Below are 18,417 nucleotides of genomic sequence, written 5' to 3' on the forward strand. Positions count from 1 at the left end.
AATGCCATAAAAAATATAAGCAACTCAAACATTTACAGTGACAAATAAAACTAAATAATAGTTGAATATTTTCTTTAAATCAGCCATAAAAGACATTTTTTATCATCAAAACACCACTTGGCTTCTGTCTGTTCTGGCTTATGTGCACAATAGGATAAACTTAAATTGTGATCTTATCTAAGAACAAATACGAAGCAAAGAAGATCATAAATTGTTTCATCCTTCAGACCTTATAACAGTGCTGATTCTGACTGCATTTCCTTCCTCATAAAATATCTGAAAGCTGCATTAAACTCCCCTGCCTTAACTCATCCACTACTGCATTCCTCGCCCTTTTATCACATTCAGTTACAGTTCTTGATCCTGAATTAGCCCGATAGTGCTGACGTAGCCGCACTGTGACCTGTGTACCCAAGGTTAACCTAACATTAAAAGCATTGGCCCTTAAAGCTGCGGCGCTGGATCGTTTTTTTGGCATCAACGGGCAAAAATTCCACAGTTACTTTTCAGGATATTGTACTTAAAGTGGAATATTAACCCTTCCTAACGCACCACGGAGCAGAAAATTTATGGTCAGTCATTAGTGCTTTCACAGAGGTAGGCGGGTTATATATGTGATTGACAGCTGTAATGACCAATCACTGATAAGATTTAGTCTGATGTGGCTCTACTCCAAAGTTTGAAAAAGTGGTTTCTCTTTGTTTTCTCTTTCTATATTTCTATTTAATCTGGCATTTTGGGCTGTGACAAGAGAGTTGCAAAAGGAAGGTGTGTATTTTCAGCTTTTTTCCAATAATTTTGTCTCCTGCAGCCTTAACCCTTCAACGGGCAAGTGACTATTTTTGGTAATTTCTGCATACGTTACAAGACAGTGACAGTAACAGTTACAGTGAGGACAGTGAGTTGGCAATCTCAGGTCCAATGTGGTCTACAGGGTCTGTAAGGTCCATCCTTTGCATGAACAGTGAGTGTACCTGCTTTGTTAGGTACCATGAAGTAATGGTACTAATGTAAGGAATGATGTTCAAAGGGATAATGTGGATGTGGACAGGTGTGTGGATCAGCACTTATGTTGGTCTAATGTTCTAAAATACATGTTCCTTTCAACTTACATATATTTTTCTTGTATGTTTTATATACAGTGCAGAAAAAATTACTAGACCATGAAAAGTCATCAAAAACAATGGTTATGTAATCAAGTACTAACTCCTGTGTGTATCATGTGACTAAAACAGACAGAAAAGAAAACACGGAATGCCTAAAAGCACTGTTTTTGGCAGTACAATACCATAGATACTGATGTAAGAACTGAAGTGATTTTGGTTATTATCAAGAAAACATGGAAAATGTCTAGATATAAGCTCTGAAATTAAACTCTTATGAGCTATTTTTGTTGTTATTGTTATATTTGTTTAAACAAATGTACCTTTAGTTGTACCAGGCATTAAAATGAACAAGAAATTGAAGAAAACAAGGGTGGCGTAATAATGTTTTCCGCAACTGTATACTTCTTGGATTTGGTTTTTTTGGGGGAGGTTTGCCACTTATGGGTAAGGAACCATATATGGTAACTTCATTAACCATGATTATTGACAAAAAAATGCAAAAATGTGAAAAATTTCACATAAGTAAAAAAGTCTTGTTATGTCCGCCAATAACACACTAAGGTTGAAATGTTGAATTTCAGAGTATTTCTATGATTGCCTTATAATTAATTAATAAAAGGTTAAAATACCACTGGCTAATATCTTAAACTGTATTAAATTACTCTGGAACAGAAAAACAAGCCAAAACTAAATCTACTTGTAGCTATATTTTTAACTGATATATTAAAAAGTCAACCCTTTATTTATTCTTCTTACAGTTTACACGGATCGTAAATGTAATACGCCTCTGATTAGATAAAATAAACATTTTAAAGCAGGTTAAATAGAACAGATGGAATCCTAAGTCTTGTCTCCGTTCTCACTTTGATTTCAGGGCCTGAAAGTACAAGCATTTCATTTCTAAAACTAAAAATTCAGTCCTGCTTGAGGCAGAAATAATTAAAAACCTAGTGTAGTTTTTTTATTCCAATAAATTAAATCATTTTGCTTGTAAGTGTCCCTCGTATCCCTTTATTAAGAAAAAAAGCACATCATTTCATAAACCTTCATTTTACCACTTAAGTTCTTTATATACCCCTAAACTTTTCAGCTTAGTATAAAAAAAGAAAACGGCAGTGTCGAGCCCTAGATTGTAAAGTTTTAATACTTTCACCCTGAACAAGAAATACCAGCAGAGATGGCTTTACCTGTAGATGACAGCACCACCAGTTCCTCTGGGGCAGGAGGTGTCATGACTCAAAGGAAATTACGGTGCGAGAAAAAGCTCCGAAGGTAAAACTCAATGTTGAGCTGAGCTGTAATTTGGCTTTGGGCAGAGAGAGAACAATCCTGCACCGAGCTGAGAATAAATCGCTGTGGGATGGATGGAGGAGCTCATTTGCTTCACTTCTTATTTTAACAACAGCAAGTAAACAGATATGTCGGCAGTGTGTGTTACTGATTCCTAAACTGCTCCCAAATTGCAGGTCAGGGGTCACGTTTAGATTAGATGGCGTGAAGTTAGTGACGTAAGTAGTGGTCCCTGGAGAAGTGGCTTTTTTTTTTTAAAGTCGTCCAGAAAAACGCCATTTTAGAAACAATGACATATAAGACTACTCTATTTATTTTACCCAAAAATCCATCAATAGTATTTGCTCACTATTATAAAATTATCATGACTTGATCATGAGCGGTCTGTAGGTATTACTGATCACACAAGCAGCTGCATGAATGGAAATATATTCAACATGAGGCAAGCATAGGATAATGTTAGCCTTTCATAACGTTAGCCTACTCACACAGTTGAACTATTGGTGACAACATCTCTTCTTCTCTAAATGTACAGTCACATGTCCAGTAGTTTAAATCAGTGACTCATTCTGAAACCACCTTAAAACTTACCTAAAATTATGTATTCTGTAAAAATTGGTTCTCTCAATATGTGTCACTCACTTGAAAGACACTTATTCTGCCTTTCTTGTTCACATTTCCAACTAGAAGCACTCAGAGAGCGCAGACCTCTGCCAAGGCTGATCAGTGCCCCCCCCCCCCCCCGTGGGCCCCCCCACGCCAAGGAGGTTATGTTTTTGCCAGGGTTTGTTTGTTTGTTTGTCTGTTTGTTTGTCTGTCCATTTGTGTGCAACATAACTCAAAAAGTTATGGACAGATTTTGATGAAATTTTCAGGGTTTGTTGGAAATGGGCCCCCCCGTGGGCCCCCCACTCCCAATCACCACCAAAATTTAATCATTTCTTCCTTATCCCATTTCCAACAAACCCTGAAAATTTCATCAAAATCTGTCCATAACTTTTTGAGTTATCTTGCACACTAACGGACAGACAAACAGACAGACAAACAAACAAACAAACAAACCAACCCTGGCAAAACATAACCTCCTTGGCGGAGGTAATAATCATGCATCTTTCAACGAGACATGCAGTGACCTGTCAATCAACTAGGGTGGCACTGGCACCTGAGGTAGCCAACCAGGTTCCACAGATGGCCAGCACTAGTTAGCAATATTTTCCTTGGCATGACCCGCCCTACTCTGCCACTGATTGGCTCATCAGTCCTCATGCCTAAAGTTAACCAATCTAATCAGTGAAGGCACCGAGTATTAACCAATTAGAGGCAGAGTGGGGCGGGTCATGGCTTCACCATCCTAGGAGAAAACATGGACAATTTGACTCAGATACTACTGAATGGTGCACATCAGGGGGATTTAGGAGTGGGTGTACCCAATGCTGACTGAAAAATAAGTAGGTGTATACCCTGGACTACACCACTGACATAAGTACTGAAACATACAGTCCTGGGCAAAAGTCTTTACCATCTTTAGTTTTGTTGATTTGCAGGGTTGAATTGAACATATAAATAAATGTCTTTTCATTCTCTTTTCTTCAGATACAACAAGAAAACACAGGAAATATGTGTTCAAAATGTTTACATGTCAAGTAAAAAATCAGCTAAAAAAATTTTTTAAAAAAAGGAACATCTGACACATGTTGAATGAGACCTGGTATAAAACATCAGAAAATTCATGCAATAAATTAGGGTTAGACACGTGAAGTGCAAAGGGAGGTCGCACTAAATACGATCACTTTAGTTTATAGAAGCTGTTTTTCCCCTGAGACTTGTGCTTTTAATACTGTACATAATTTGCATAAATGCAGATTAGATCTTAATACAGAGACTGAAAAAGGGCATATTATGGTCATTAGAACACACCAAATGTAGGACTTTTTTTTTTTTTGTGGGATGAGTATGATTTATAAAGCACATTGAGAATATTAACATAGAAAACAGCAAAATAATTCAAACAGGTCAGTACCTTTCTACCCTACAAACCTTGAATTATCATTTTAGATATATGAGCAAAATAATTGGGATTTAGCAGCTCATTGCAAACTAATGAAGTTCAAACTAATGACTATCTTCATTTTCATTTAAATCAATAGAGTGAAAGTGAATTGAGTCCATATCCACTGGTTTTTGGTACCGGGAGGCCAAACAGAGCTGCTAATGACGCTGCCATATTAACTCAAGAACAGTTAAATATGATATTGATTTTTTTTCTTTTTTAAATTAACATGTGATACATATCACTCTCAATGGCCTGATCTCCAAAAACACAAAAAGCTCAGTGCTTTTGAAAGATATCAGCTGAATTTACACAGACTGTGGATGACTTACTCAGTGATATAAATGTAGATAAAATATAGAGGTCACAGTTATGTATTCAGTGTCTTAACTAACTGTTTCCTCATTCAGCTTCTCTTTATATCAAACTGCTTTTGGACTTTTAAGGCAATGCTTCCATTAAATGTCAATCAAACCTGAAGTAAATGTCTGAAAATTCACCAAAAAAATTAACCCTTTCATGCATGAATTATGAGAACCTTAATCAACATTTATTTCCTGAGTGTTTTTATTCCTCTTTAGGCATGAAAAAAACAATGTGACAGAAAATTTTCTTCTGAACCTATTTTTCATGGAGTAAAAAAAATGTCAGCTTGTCTCCATGCGTTTAATTTTGGAAGCAAAGAAACATGGATTTACTGATATATCATGTGAAAACTATGAAATAAAAACCTTTTTAATGCTGCTAATCTGCTGTTTTCTCACATTTGAACATATTCTAATAGTAGTCATTACTCACTTCATGGAAATAATATGCAAAAAAAAAAAAACTTGTTAAAAAAAAAAGTTAATTGCAGTTTAGTAACAATAACAAGCAATTTATTTATTTATTTTTTTAATTTTAATTTTTTTTTTTTTTTTTAGTTTAGTTTATTTTGAATATGCAACAAGACAAAATAATCTTACTTAGGCCTTAGGGGAAAAAAAAAAACAGGTAGTAAGAGGTCATGGAAGAAAAAAAAAAAACAAAAAAAAACTTATACATATACATGACTTCATTTGCACATTCTAAAAGGAGTGGAGGAAGTATAATTTATTTAATCCCACCCCTTCAACACTCAAACATGTTAGTGCAGATCAGGTTTATCAAGAACAGCAAAGTTACACTAATGGTATGAATGTCAGTGTATGGGATGATGTATAAGTGTCCACTGTGTTGATTGATATGGAACTAAAACAATAAAATCCATGAATATACAAGAGAACAGCTGGAGAAGAACTGTCCACTGTAGTGACCAGTATGCATGAAAGGGTTAAAATTACAAGTGTTTCTGTAAACTGGCGTGGTTAAACATTGCACTAATAAACAGTTGAAGAAGCAGGGCATTCTGTTTTGGCTCTTTCAGCCTTTTTATGCTTGTATTAGAGTCATGTTTTAGAGCTTTATTAGAAGACATTCAGTAAATCAGTCAGCAGGTTGATAATGGGAGTTACATGTTTGGTATGTTGAAATTAATATCCATTTAGTCTTCTTCAAAAAAATATCAAAAACCATTTCAAAAACAGCAAGAAATTTTTGGCGAAATTGGAGTAATTTCTTGTGTTTTTTTTTTGTCATTTTCTGATATGAAACTTCAAATTCCATATTAACCGATAAAGAACCATCTACTGATCCATTTATGTTTAATACCTGTTGATCCATTAATCCTATCAATACATGGAAATAATTGGTGTAAAATACAGTTATTCATCTTCTCATGGTCATCAGATATGACCCATTTGGACGTTCAGAGGCTCCGTAGTTACCATGGAAACACCGTCACCTTCTACAATATAGATTCACCAGTAAAACCCATTGAGTTGCCATGGTTCCAGTACATGGTACCAGCTCGACTCAACTCGACTTGGTCTTATTATGTAAAATAACCTGGAATCTGGTACCATGTACTACTTTTTTGGTATCTACTCCACTGAGGTTCCAAAATGGGGAAGATAGGGCTGCTCGATTATAGAAAAAAAAAAAAATCACGATTATTTTAGCAATAATTGAAATCACGATTATTAAAAACGATTATTTGTTAACCTTAAAGTTGTTTATTTTTTTCTTGCAAAACAATGTAAAATATACTCTTTAAACATAAATAAAGCTTTTAACCACTAAAACAAAGCATGTTCACTTTTGTACAAAACAAAAAAATCTTTGAATGCAAATAAGTGTACTGTAAATTCAAGTATGTTTCCTTTTGTAAACAAATAGTGCACTGTAATTAAACTGTTATAGACTTGCCATAGAACTGTAGCAATAAAAAAAAAAAAAAAAAACTCACGTAAAGTGCAAATTATAAATTCAAGTATGGTCAATGTAGTATGAAACAGTAAATTCAGTGGCATGCCGTGAGGTTTCAGTTAAGGCCTTCTGTATACATCAGCCATCTAGAATACGCACGTTAGGGTGATACGGGTTAGGGTTAGGTTAATACGGGAGTTGCAGCATAAAGAGATTCGGAGACTGAAGATTGAATTGCGGACGAAGTTGTTTTTATGCGTTTTAGTTTTTCATAAGATTACGATAAAGGTGGCGGTGGTTAAACTTTAGATGGTTAAAAAGGTTTGTTGTGTTAGCTGTCGGTGCGGACACAACTACGAAACACTTTTTGCATGTGATGTGTTTTTGCTCTTTGTCTTCTTCATCAAACCCAAAGTGATTCCATACAGTTGAATTTAACTTGCCTTTTTCGTTTACCAAGCACTTCTGCTGTGATTCTCCTGCCGTTTTTCCAGACCGCTAGGTACAACTTTCCTCTTGGGGTGGACCTGCCGGCTAGCTGGCAGCTGTAGCTTAGAGGGGGGCGGGGCAGAGCAGCTCATGGGAGCTTGCGTGCGCGTGAATTAAAACAACTCAAAATTAATAATCGTTTTTTCTCGATTACATAATTTTTGTAATCATTGTGTGTAATAATCGAAATCGTAATTGAATTTCGATTAATTGCACAGCCCTAGGGGAAGAGATTCTAAAACGTGATGTGTAAACACTGCAGACCACTGATTGATCAGAGAGTTGTCTCTGCATCATTGGGTCATCAATGTGCAACCCGTCATTTTAAAAAAACAGATTCGGAAGTTTACAGTAAATATAGCAGTAGGTTAATCCACATGATGACAGCCTGCAAAATGGCACTGGTGGTTAGTCGAGGAGGTTCAGACATTTCTGTCCTTGGTGGCCGACAAAACAATTCAGCATGACCTTGACGGGACAACATGCAACAAGCGAGTTTATCAGCAACTCTCTGAGCAGACGTCACAGAAGTTATGCGTCGCAATGCTATGACGTCCATGGTACTCTAATGTCGGTAGTATCCTGTAATGGAAACGGTCTCCAAGAATAGTATCAAGTACTCGAGTTGAGTTGAGTCAAGTCGAGCCGGTTCCATGTAGTGGAAACGCGGCAATAGATTCACCAGTAAAACCCATGGAGTGGATCGATGACAGTGGATGGACACACTGGGTTTATGATCGGTTAATGCAGTCTTGTTCAACCTCGGGGTCGCCTGGAATTCAAATGGAGTAGCCTGAAATTTCTAGTAATTGATAAGAAAAAAAACAATTACTAATAAAAAATATTTTTAATGATTCAATATGTATGTCATTATAATTAAAACACCACACACTTTTCCTAATAAAAATCAAGTTCAAATAAAATGCAGGATATTATATCTGAGAGGGCATATCTTGACTGACTCGATCATGTGACCACGTGTGTTACTACGCTTCAACCTGCCTGGACACAGTCGCAGTCAGAAAACTGGACCAAACAGAGAATGGAAAGTTTTCTTCGCTCGCCTAACCCCACTAAGACATCTCCAAGAGCAGGGGTGTCAAAGTCATTTTTGTTCAGGGGCCACATTCAGCCCAATTTGATCTCAAGTGGGCCAGACCAGTAAAACAATAATGGTGAAAAAAGTAAAATTATATTATGATCAGGTTTACATCAACAAAGTTTCCTTAAAAATCTGAATAACATGAGCAACTTGAACTGTCTTAAGAAAAACGAGTGCAATTTTAACAATATTATACCTCGTTTTATCAGTTTATCATTTACACATGTGCGTTACAATCGCACAAAACATTTAGTAACAGGCAGAATATTGGTAAAATTGCATTTACTTTTCTTAAAACATTTCTGTTTGTTCATATTTGTTCAGGTTATTCACTTTTTTTTGTAAAAGTATAGTTTGGTAATGTAAACATTTTCATGTAATTTTACTTCTTTACACCAAAAAAACAAAGGGAAAATTTGGGGTTGTCATTATTTATAGGATATTATGATAATATTTTACTGGTTCTGACCCACTTGAAATCTAATTGGACTGTATGTGTCTGTATGTGGAACCTGAATTAAAATGATTTTGACACCACTGATTGTTAATATCTTCAGTGTAATTTTTGCATTTCACAAATTCATCCCACGGGCCGGATTGGACCCTTTGGTGGGCTGGATTTGGCCCCCGGGCCGCATGTTTGACACGTGTGTCCTAGAGAAACAGAGAAGCAGACACTAAAAAGATGCATTATATATATATTATATAGCCTAAATGTCATCTAAAATTAACATATATTTGCAACATAGTATAGCAAACTATTACATGATCAAAAATTAATAAATTTTAGCAAAAAAATGTCACTGTTTTGAATGTCTGGGGCTGCCATAAATTTGTGATGTTAAAATGGGGTCATGGGCCAAAAAAGGGTTAATGAGAGATTTTATGGAAAAAGTCACTTTTTATGCACTTTTCTCTGTTTTTGATATAATAACCCTCAACTTTAATCAGAGTTTTTATGAACATTTTTATGATTAGTAAATTAGGCATAGGAAATATTTAATTGTCACTGGAAAATAATAACTATACAAAGGAGAATATTGAAATAAATAGTGATAAATCACTGAAGAAAGGTTAAATATAGAGGAAAATCTAATTTGGGAACTGACATAAAAGTAGAACTGGGTCTTTATGGGTTAAATACATTTATGGAAATACAGCTAATGGGGAGCAGCTGTTTTAAGGAAACCTGGCTCATATTTATTGAGAGCAGAAGATGTTCAAAATTTGAAGTAAAGCTAATCACTACATGACGGTGGATGAGCTCATAAATGAATAAATCCTCTATGTCAGCGGTGTCAAACTCATTTTAGTTCAGGGGCCGCATTCAGCTAAATTAGATCTGCAGTGGGCCAAACCAGTAAAATAATACATAAGAATATATAAATAATGTCAACTCTGAACTTTTCCCTATGTTTAAGAGCGAAAAAAGTTAATTTACATTAGGAAAAGGTTTACATCTACAAACTATCCTTTCAAACAATGTGAGTAACATTAACAAACTGAAAAAATAAGGGTAATTTTAACAATATTCTGCCTCAGTTTATCATTTACACATTTATATTATAATTTACAGATCACAGTGGATCTACAAATACACAAAACATTTAATAACAGGCAGAATCTTGTTAAAATTATACTTACTTCTCATGAGACATTTCAGGTTGTTCATATTTGTTTAGGTTATTTACATTTTTTTGTGAAATTATGCTTTGTTTTAGTGTAAATACATGAAAATATTTACATTTCCAAATAGAAAAATTTGGAGTTGTCAATATTTATATGTTATTATGATCATATTTTACTGGTCCTGCCCACTTGAGATTGAATTGGTCTGAATGTGGAACCAGAACTAAAAGGCTAAAAGGATAATATCTTTGTGTAATTTTTGCATTTCACAAATTCATCCCAGGGGCCAGACTGGACCCTTTGGCGGGCCGGATTTGGCCCCCGGGCCGCATGTTTGACACCTGTGCTCTATGTGAATAAAGGCCCGGTGGGAATTTGTAAAGTTTGATTAGTAATTCATATAAAATGTGTTCCTTTGTTATCGTTAACAAAAAAAACCCCCAAAAACCTGGCATGAGGTGTTTCCACTGTACACCCTGTTCCTGTGATTATAACATCAGCTCTGGTTAAACTAATAATCTTCCCCGGCTGACACTAGCTAAACACTCTCTGACAGTTTGGCAGTATCCCAGCAACACTCTGCACACATCTATGCCCTTTACAGCTCCCCTCGGCCATCCACTCACCACTCATTTCGCTGAGATACCTTTGAAACCAAGCGCTACACTATCTGTATATCATACATGAAACAGAGCTTCCTGAGAAGAACACCTCATCAGTTTTGGGCAGTAAATGAAACACCATCCAGACATTTTCGTATATTTCCATGCCGGTGACAGCTGCGACCTGAGGCGTTTTCATTTTCACGGTGCCTGTGCGTCACAATCTCATGAAGCTGATATCTGAGAAACACCTTGAGGAAATTTCATCAGATTTGGCACAAACACTGGCTCTGACACAGGGGTGATCTGATCAGAATATAGTCATCAAAAGAAAAAGGTCAAGGTTACAGAGCCATAAGAAACATGTCTGCAGACTACACGGTCCTGTGTGGATGTGGACTCGTCCTTGGGTAAGACAGTGACACCTGAGTGGATCCTGGTGGCATCTGTGAGTGGATGAATAACTGAGTGACTCATATTGTAAAGTGAGGTGAACCGGTGAAGCAGAAAGGTGCAATATATGAGTAGTCCATTTATCATTTAATAATGAAAAAAAATTCACAGCAAGGTCGAAGGTCAATATCACAGTGATATTACAATGTCCTGAAAAAACAGTCTTTCTCGCCGCTGTTCAACAGATGGGCACATTGTGACCATATTTCTGCCTGCAGCCTCCACCTTTGAACTGAGGCCACACTACACATTGTCTGTGTGTGATACATCTGGGCTTTAGAATGTGTAGTTCCTTTGTGGGAACATACATGGTCATGAGGTCCAGATGATGCTGTTACACCACATGACAAAGTTCTGTAACTCTGAAAACAGGATGGTTCTTAATGGATATAATTCCCTATAATCATATGTGGCATTTTGCCAAATTACACTTAAAAACTTGGAAGCATATGACTACGAGGTGGTAATTCTATTTATTGTGTAGTGCTGGGCCAATGTTTAAGCAGGAAGACCGGAAATTAAGCAACACAAAAGGACAAAAAACTTACAGTAGTGGAAAATAGTTTTGTTCACCCTATGCATTTGGGATATATTAGTAGGGATGCACCGATACTACTTTTTTCCAGACCGAGTACAAGTATAAGTACTTACATTTGAGTACTTATTGAGTACCAATACGAGTACTTAATAATCCGATTCCAGTTCTTTGCTCCTTTTGTAAATGTGCTTTATTGTCGTTGTCAGTAGTTTGACTGGAACAAGATGCTGCTACTGACATTTAAGGTCTTTGAATGAGCGTTTCTCAATCAATGCACCAGGGGCGCCACTTTTAATTAACCATACTGGTCAAATACCATGAAGAAGAGTAAAGTTTTTTAAGAAGAAGAAAGTCCGTAATAACAAACATGGAGACGACAGAGGTAACACTAATGTGATACTAATGTTGCAGTGTTTTCGCTGGTAAGGTTTAAAAGCGAAGCTTCAGCAGGTAGGGAAAAGATAAATGAGCGATAAGTTTCATTTTCACTTCCGCTGGAGGCGGTCCGCACCGCTCCGTACCACCATAGTATTATAAGCAGGACGGAAACCGGCCCAGCCCTGGGAAATCTGTCAGTAGTTTTTCTCTAACTCACACAGTCGCTCTTTGAACAGATCCTCTACCTTCACAGTTCCCGGTGGTATTCTCTGTCCGGGTACGCATCTACCAGCACCTGGAAAACAGATGGAATGTACGCAGAGGACGGACAGAACGCTCCGTCTGTATCTGTCTGTGTAACGTTACTTGCAGTCAGCGTTACTTTTATCACCGTCATTTATTTTGAAAAATCTCCACACTCTTCACACTCCCCACACATTATTCCACGGTTGCGTACCTGCTGCACTGAACTGTGAATGTCACACGGTCATAAGTGGTATTGGTGCACTTGTATCAGATTACTTTTACGAGGACAAGTACACACACTGAGTATCGGAGCCGATGCCCGATACTGGTATCGGAATCAGTGCATCCCTATATATTACATTAAGAATCACTCCTAAGTCATTGAACTCAGTCAAGTATTGTTCCATTCTCTAAACCCACATGCTTTTTCTGCACATGCTCAGTTGCATCAAGGTCAAAACTGGATGTTTCAGCAAAATAATGAAACACATCCGAGGCAAGACATGTGGAAGCTGTCAAGAATGTAGTTTGGTATTTTTTCTTGTTAATAATTGTTACATCCTGATTTATTTTGGAAGGCTTCCTATTGCGTTCCCTCTGGTCCACTTGTGCCAGTTTGATGCGGGGCCTATATAAGTAAGCCCTTTGTTTCACTCAGTCCCCTCTCTCTCTCTGATCCAGCTCTGCAGACCGCCAGCCTCAGAAGCACACTTTGGTGCTTCCATCAAGCTGACTGTAATTTTGGTTTGAATTAGTTTTCTATTATTTTCAATAAACCTTAATTTATTTGGTACTTGTCATATCTGAGTACACTGGACCCCAAAGTCCACTTAATTTTGAATGCAAACGTTCCATGCTTGAGTACTGTACCCGACTCCGGTTGAGAAGGTAGTCCTGAGTACGGACTACCTGGACTCCAGTAAGGTATGTTGTCATGTGAAAGTAATCCGTGCCTGAGACCAGAAGTGACCTAATCATCATTCCGACAACAGAAGTGGGTTAATCACCATGAAACCATAGACGGCACTCCTGTTGTCTCCTGAAAAAGCCTCGGATTCGCCTTATCGACTGAACCACTGGGTGACATATCAGGGACAATGAAGGTCGCTCTTCTTCTCTTTGCCTCAAACAGGCTAACAAATAAATAAGGGTTTGTCTTCATCATCTGACTTCCGCGTTTGTTGGATAGCGACAGAATTCCTTCCACACCACCCCCTACTGTTTCAGCCCTGTAACACTCATTCGTACTTGTACTGAACGTATCCAACTACAGTACGGACTCAAGTACACTGTGTGAAAACGCCCTTGCAGACCCTGTAGACCACACTGGACCTGAGACTGACGCCTCACTGTCCTCACTGTAACTGTTGCTGTCACTGTTTTGTAATGCATGGGGAACTGACCAAAAATAGTCACTTGCCTGATAACGGGTTTTAATGATGTCTCAAAATGTTCAGGTTAATCCTCACTGACCAAGTTTCAAAAACTGGAGACAGCACGTGAAACACCCTCCACAAGATGCAACTCTGGGTAATGCTGCTGCTGATGATTCTGCCTCTTAAGACTAAAAGTAAAGTCATTTTGGACCATTTTAATGCTGAGACAGACAAAACTTCAGGATATTTTGCAGTGAACCCACCTAAAATCCTTAAGTTGTGTCATAAATTCACAGAAATCGTTATACTTTGTGAAAGTACCTGTAACCAAAATGCATCTTTTGGCAGCTTTTCTGAGAATAAGCCTCTTGTTGTCACTGAATGCCATCAGCATCCAGGTGCTAATCTGTCACTGAATCTCAAATGTGTACAAGTCTCCGTGCCGTAATGTTCCCTCTTTTTTTTTTCTTGTTAAAACATTTGTCACCACGTTTCCACGGTAACAGCAGCTCCAGCGGTACTGTGTGCTGCAGCAGTGTCATTAATGAGGAACCTTCACTTGTTGTATGATTTACTTTTTTTGTTTCACCAGAGAATCAAAGCCGATTATATTCAAAATGAACCTGTCCCAATCTACTTCTTAATAATAAAAGAAAAGATAAAGACAATCTTAGCTGGGGAATAAAAAGCTCAGAGCTGAACCTGCCACAACAGCTCCGGCTAATGACGCTATTAGTGCTTTGGAGCAGCACAATCAATCAGAGAAGTGATTAGCATGAGCATGTACAGAGAGCCGGGCCATTAGTCAGATGTGCTGTGTGTAACCTTCAAGACTTTACTCAAACACTGGGCCCACACTGGCGCAGGAAAAACACAGTGTGAAGTAAATAAATAAATAATTACACCGATATGTAAAATGGCCTCATTGGGTTGTGTGGCATTGTTTGTTAAAGTCGCAGCGAAGCCAAACAAAAACTGGCGTCTGTATCCGTGGTAACGTGACAGTTCTGTGGGTAAATCTGATCTGAATATGTGGGTGAGATTTAGTCACAATAGGGGTTTTACATCAACTCCTTCGGATGTGATTGAATGGTGTGGATGCGGCTTTCAGAATACATTGTTCTATTAGAAAGACAAGAGACCCACACAGGGGAGAGATTTGAGCGTCAAATGAATACAGTACATCTTCACACATTCACTGGAAATGAAAACAAAGTGCAAAGGCTAAAATCTTTCCAACAGAAGAGTTAACAAATACCTTAACCCTTTCATGCATGTGAATGTGATTATTTCTCCCAAAAAAGACCTAAATGTGCCCAATTGGATCAATGAGTGTGATACATTTAGAGCTGAAATGATTAATCGATTAATCGAGTCAAATCGATTACAAATATTATTTGAGTACAATTTCTCTGAATCTCCGTTTCCTTATTTTTTTGTTGTGTTGTATATACTGCTGTTGTTCTTTCTATATTGATTTTTTTGTAATATATCCCTTTACTTTTATATACTTTGTGGTTGTTTTGTCCTTTTCGCATTTTCACGCCTAATCAAATACTCATTTAACCAAATCAAATGAAAGAAAATAATCGGTAGATTGACTAAAAAAAATAATCAATAGCTGTCTATCTCTCACAGTCGACCGTTTGTAGTTTCAAAACAACTTTAACAAGTGGTGGCAGGCACAACAAACCCCGCCCCTCGCACATAGTGTATTTAATTTTGGCATCGATCCAGCTGATGTTATCATGTCTATGCGTGTGCTGATGTCAGCATATCAACTGCCTCTATATATGTCCCAAGTTTGAAGTAAATTGAAAGAAAACTGAAATTGAAAGAAAACAAAATTGATGTATTTATAGACATGTGAAATTTTACCCATTACAAGTAAATGGGCAAAAAAAAGATTTTAAAAATTCATAAAAAATGTGAAGTTTGACCTACTTTTCCCAAATCATAACCACATCTATTCTGGGTCACTGGCGATGTATGTACCCAATTTGGTATTAATTCGACCAACAGTTTTGCTGCTACACACATTTGAATTTTTGGACCATTAAAAGTAAATGGGGGAAAAAAAAAAAGAGTTTAAAAATTAATTAAAAATTTGAACTTTGACCTACAGTTCTCAAAATGTAATCAGATCTATTCTGGGTCACTGGTAATCTATAAACCCAATTTGGTATGAATTCAACCAATAGTTTTGCTGGTAGAGTGTTAAAAAACAAACGAACACACAAACAAAAAACAAAGCAAAAACAACACCCCTTGCCTTCCCTTTGGGTGGCGGCGTAACAATAAATGTGTTTGTTTTTTTTTTTTTTAACATTGTGTCCGAGAGCCTCTATCTATAAATCTATTATATGATTGAATTAGGAAAACTTAATGTAAGATGTAAGTGTAGTGGACATTGATTAACCCTTTCATGCATGAATTATGAGAGCCTTAATGAAAATTTTTTTTTCTGAGTGTTTTAATTCCTCTAGGCATTAAAAAAAACCCAATGCGATTGAAATTTTTTTTTTGTGAGCCTATTTGAGTTGCAAAAAGGTCTACTCAACTGGACACCATGCATGTAATTTTTGAAGCAAAGAAACATATTTACTGATATACTGTATGAAAACTATGAAAAAAAAAAAAAAAAAAAAAAAAAAAAAAAAAAAAATATATATATATATATATATATATATATATATATATATATATATATATATATATTTTTTTTTTTTTTTTAAATGCAGCTAATCTGACATTTTGTCACATTTTAACATACTCTAATACTAGGCACTACTCACTTCATGGAGATAATATGCAAAAAAAAAAAAAAAAAAAACTTTTGTAAAAAAACAAAACAAAACTGTTAATTACTGTCTAATAACAATAACAAGTGATTGATTTACACTCAAACAAGTTACTGCAGATCAGGTTTATGAAGAACATTGACTTGCAGTATATGGGATGGTGCATATGCATCCACTGTGTTGACTGATATGGAACTAAAACAACAAAATCCATGAATATTTAAGAGAACAACTGGAGAATAGATGTCCACTGTAGTGAACACTATGCGTGAAAGGGTTAATAACTAATCAGGAAATCTGTGTTGTAATCATGGTTTGATAGTACTATATCTAGACTAAAAATGGTCAAAAAGGGGAAATTATTGCAAATATTATGGTTTTAAGTGAAGTTTGAATGACACTTTGCATGAAAGGGTTAACTCGCCTTTAATCTGAGGATTTTCATGCAATGTCAGATGAAATGACTTAAATATATTTGGTCTGTTGCATAAGTGAAGCGAGATTAGCATTTAGTCAAACAATGGAAACATTAAGACATGTATTTGCAAATGCATGGATCTGAACGTAAGATATACTTGTCAAAATTAGGCAGTGAAAGTGCTACTTTCACCATGTACGGCTGTATGATGCATGGTTTAATTACAGTGTCTGCGCAGGATATTTAGCTTCCTGCTCCGTTATAATGAGGATACATGAATGAACTTGAGTCTGAGGATAAGAAAACCTGAGAAGCAGCAGAGAGAGCCGACGCTGAGCCAGACCAGACGAGGGTGCTGAGGTGAAGCAAGTGAGAGAACACAGAGGGCAGCCATGAAGCGTCTGTTCAGGAGTAACCATGGAAATTCCTCTGCAGTCACACTTCAGACACATGATTTATAATGAGTTATACCATCTACAGCATTACTAAAGGCTCCGGAGGGAACGGTGTTACAGAGATGAAGATGTAATGCCTGGAATATTTTTAATCTAAGTGTAAATGCCACTCAGTAGAATTAGTTTACTCTTCTCAAATGTCAAATTAGTACATTTACGAATAAGCCAGTGGATTATAAAACAGTCATGGCATCGATATCCTCCTGAGACCCAGAAATGTATTTTTGTCTTCTGTAGTGGACAAGAGTTTCACAGCTTTATTTTAAAATAAAAAATGTAAAAATGTCCACTGAAAAGGACATTATATATCTAAAAATCTGACTGCCGTCACCACTCTTCTAGGTCGTAGACTAATACTACTAAAATGGAAAGATAAACAACCTCCAACATTTAAATCTAATTTAAAATTTCTGGATCTTTTACATCATTGAACATTGGAAAAAAATCTATAAGAGGATGTACCAATAAGTTTTTCTGTACCTGGCAACCTGTTTTGAATCATATAAAAAAGGGAGATTCCTCACTTATTCCAGAGGAGTCTTATTAATACAAGTATGTGACTAATATCTGTGTCTCTTATTTATTTATTTATTTTTTGTTATTATTATTATTATTATTATTATTATTATTATTATTATTATTATTATTATTATTATTATTGTTATTATTATTGTTATTGTTATCATCATCATCATCATCATCATCATCATCATTATTATTATTATTATTATTAGTATTAGTATTAGTATAATTATTGTCAGTTATCCTTTTATTTATTTTTACTTTTTTTGGTGCAACAGGGTGGGAATGTTCATGGGTTTGGGTTTAAAAACAAAAAACAATGACTGTATTATGCTTGTCTGTGACTAGATATGCAGTAAAAACACTTTGAATGAAAACGACATTATATAAAAAAATACAAAATAAAAAAATGTCTCTGAAAAACTGTTGCATCATTCTGTTTCCAATTAAGGCAATTATTTAATGTAAAATGGCAAAAATGTTTACTTACTGGGTCTCAGGAGGATGTAAATACAATTTTAATGATTCAGGCATCGTTAGACTGAGTAAGAGAATCTTCCAAAGTCATCTGTCTATCTGATGAAGTTACATTAACGTGTAGAGTTAATATTTCATTCATTCTTTTTCTGGACTTTTTATCCATTCATTTCTGGTCTAATCTCAGGGCCACATATGT

General features: G+C 36.2%; 1 protein-coding gene across 1 annotated transcript in view; it reads right to left on the reverse strand.

The window, feature by feature from the left end:
• asic2 (acid-sensing (proton-gated) ion channel 2) overlaps positions 1–18,417 on the reverse strand; it is an 862,844-nt gene that overhangs the window by 367,084 nt on the left and 477,343 nt on the right. The gene's annotated exons all lie outside the window — the stretch shown is intronic.

This window comes from Sphaeramia orbicularis, chromosome 8 (assembly GCF_902148855.1).
Source record: "Sphaeramia orbicularis chromosome 8, fSphaOr1.1, whole genome shotgun sequence".
Classification (NCBI taxonomy): Eukaryota; Metazoa; Chordata; class Actinopteri; order Kurtiformes; family Apogonidae; genus Sphaeramia; species Sphaeramia orbicularis.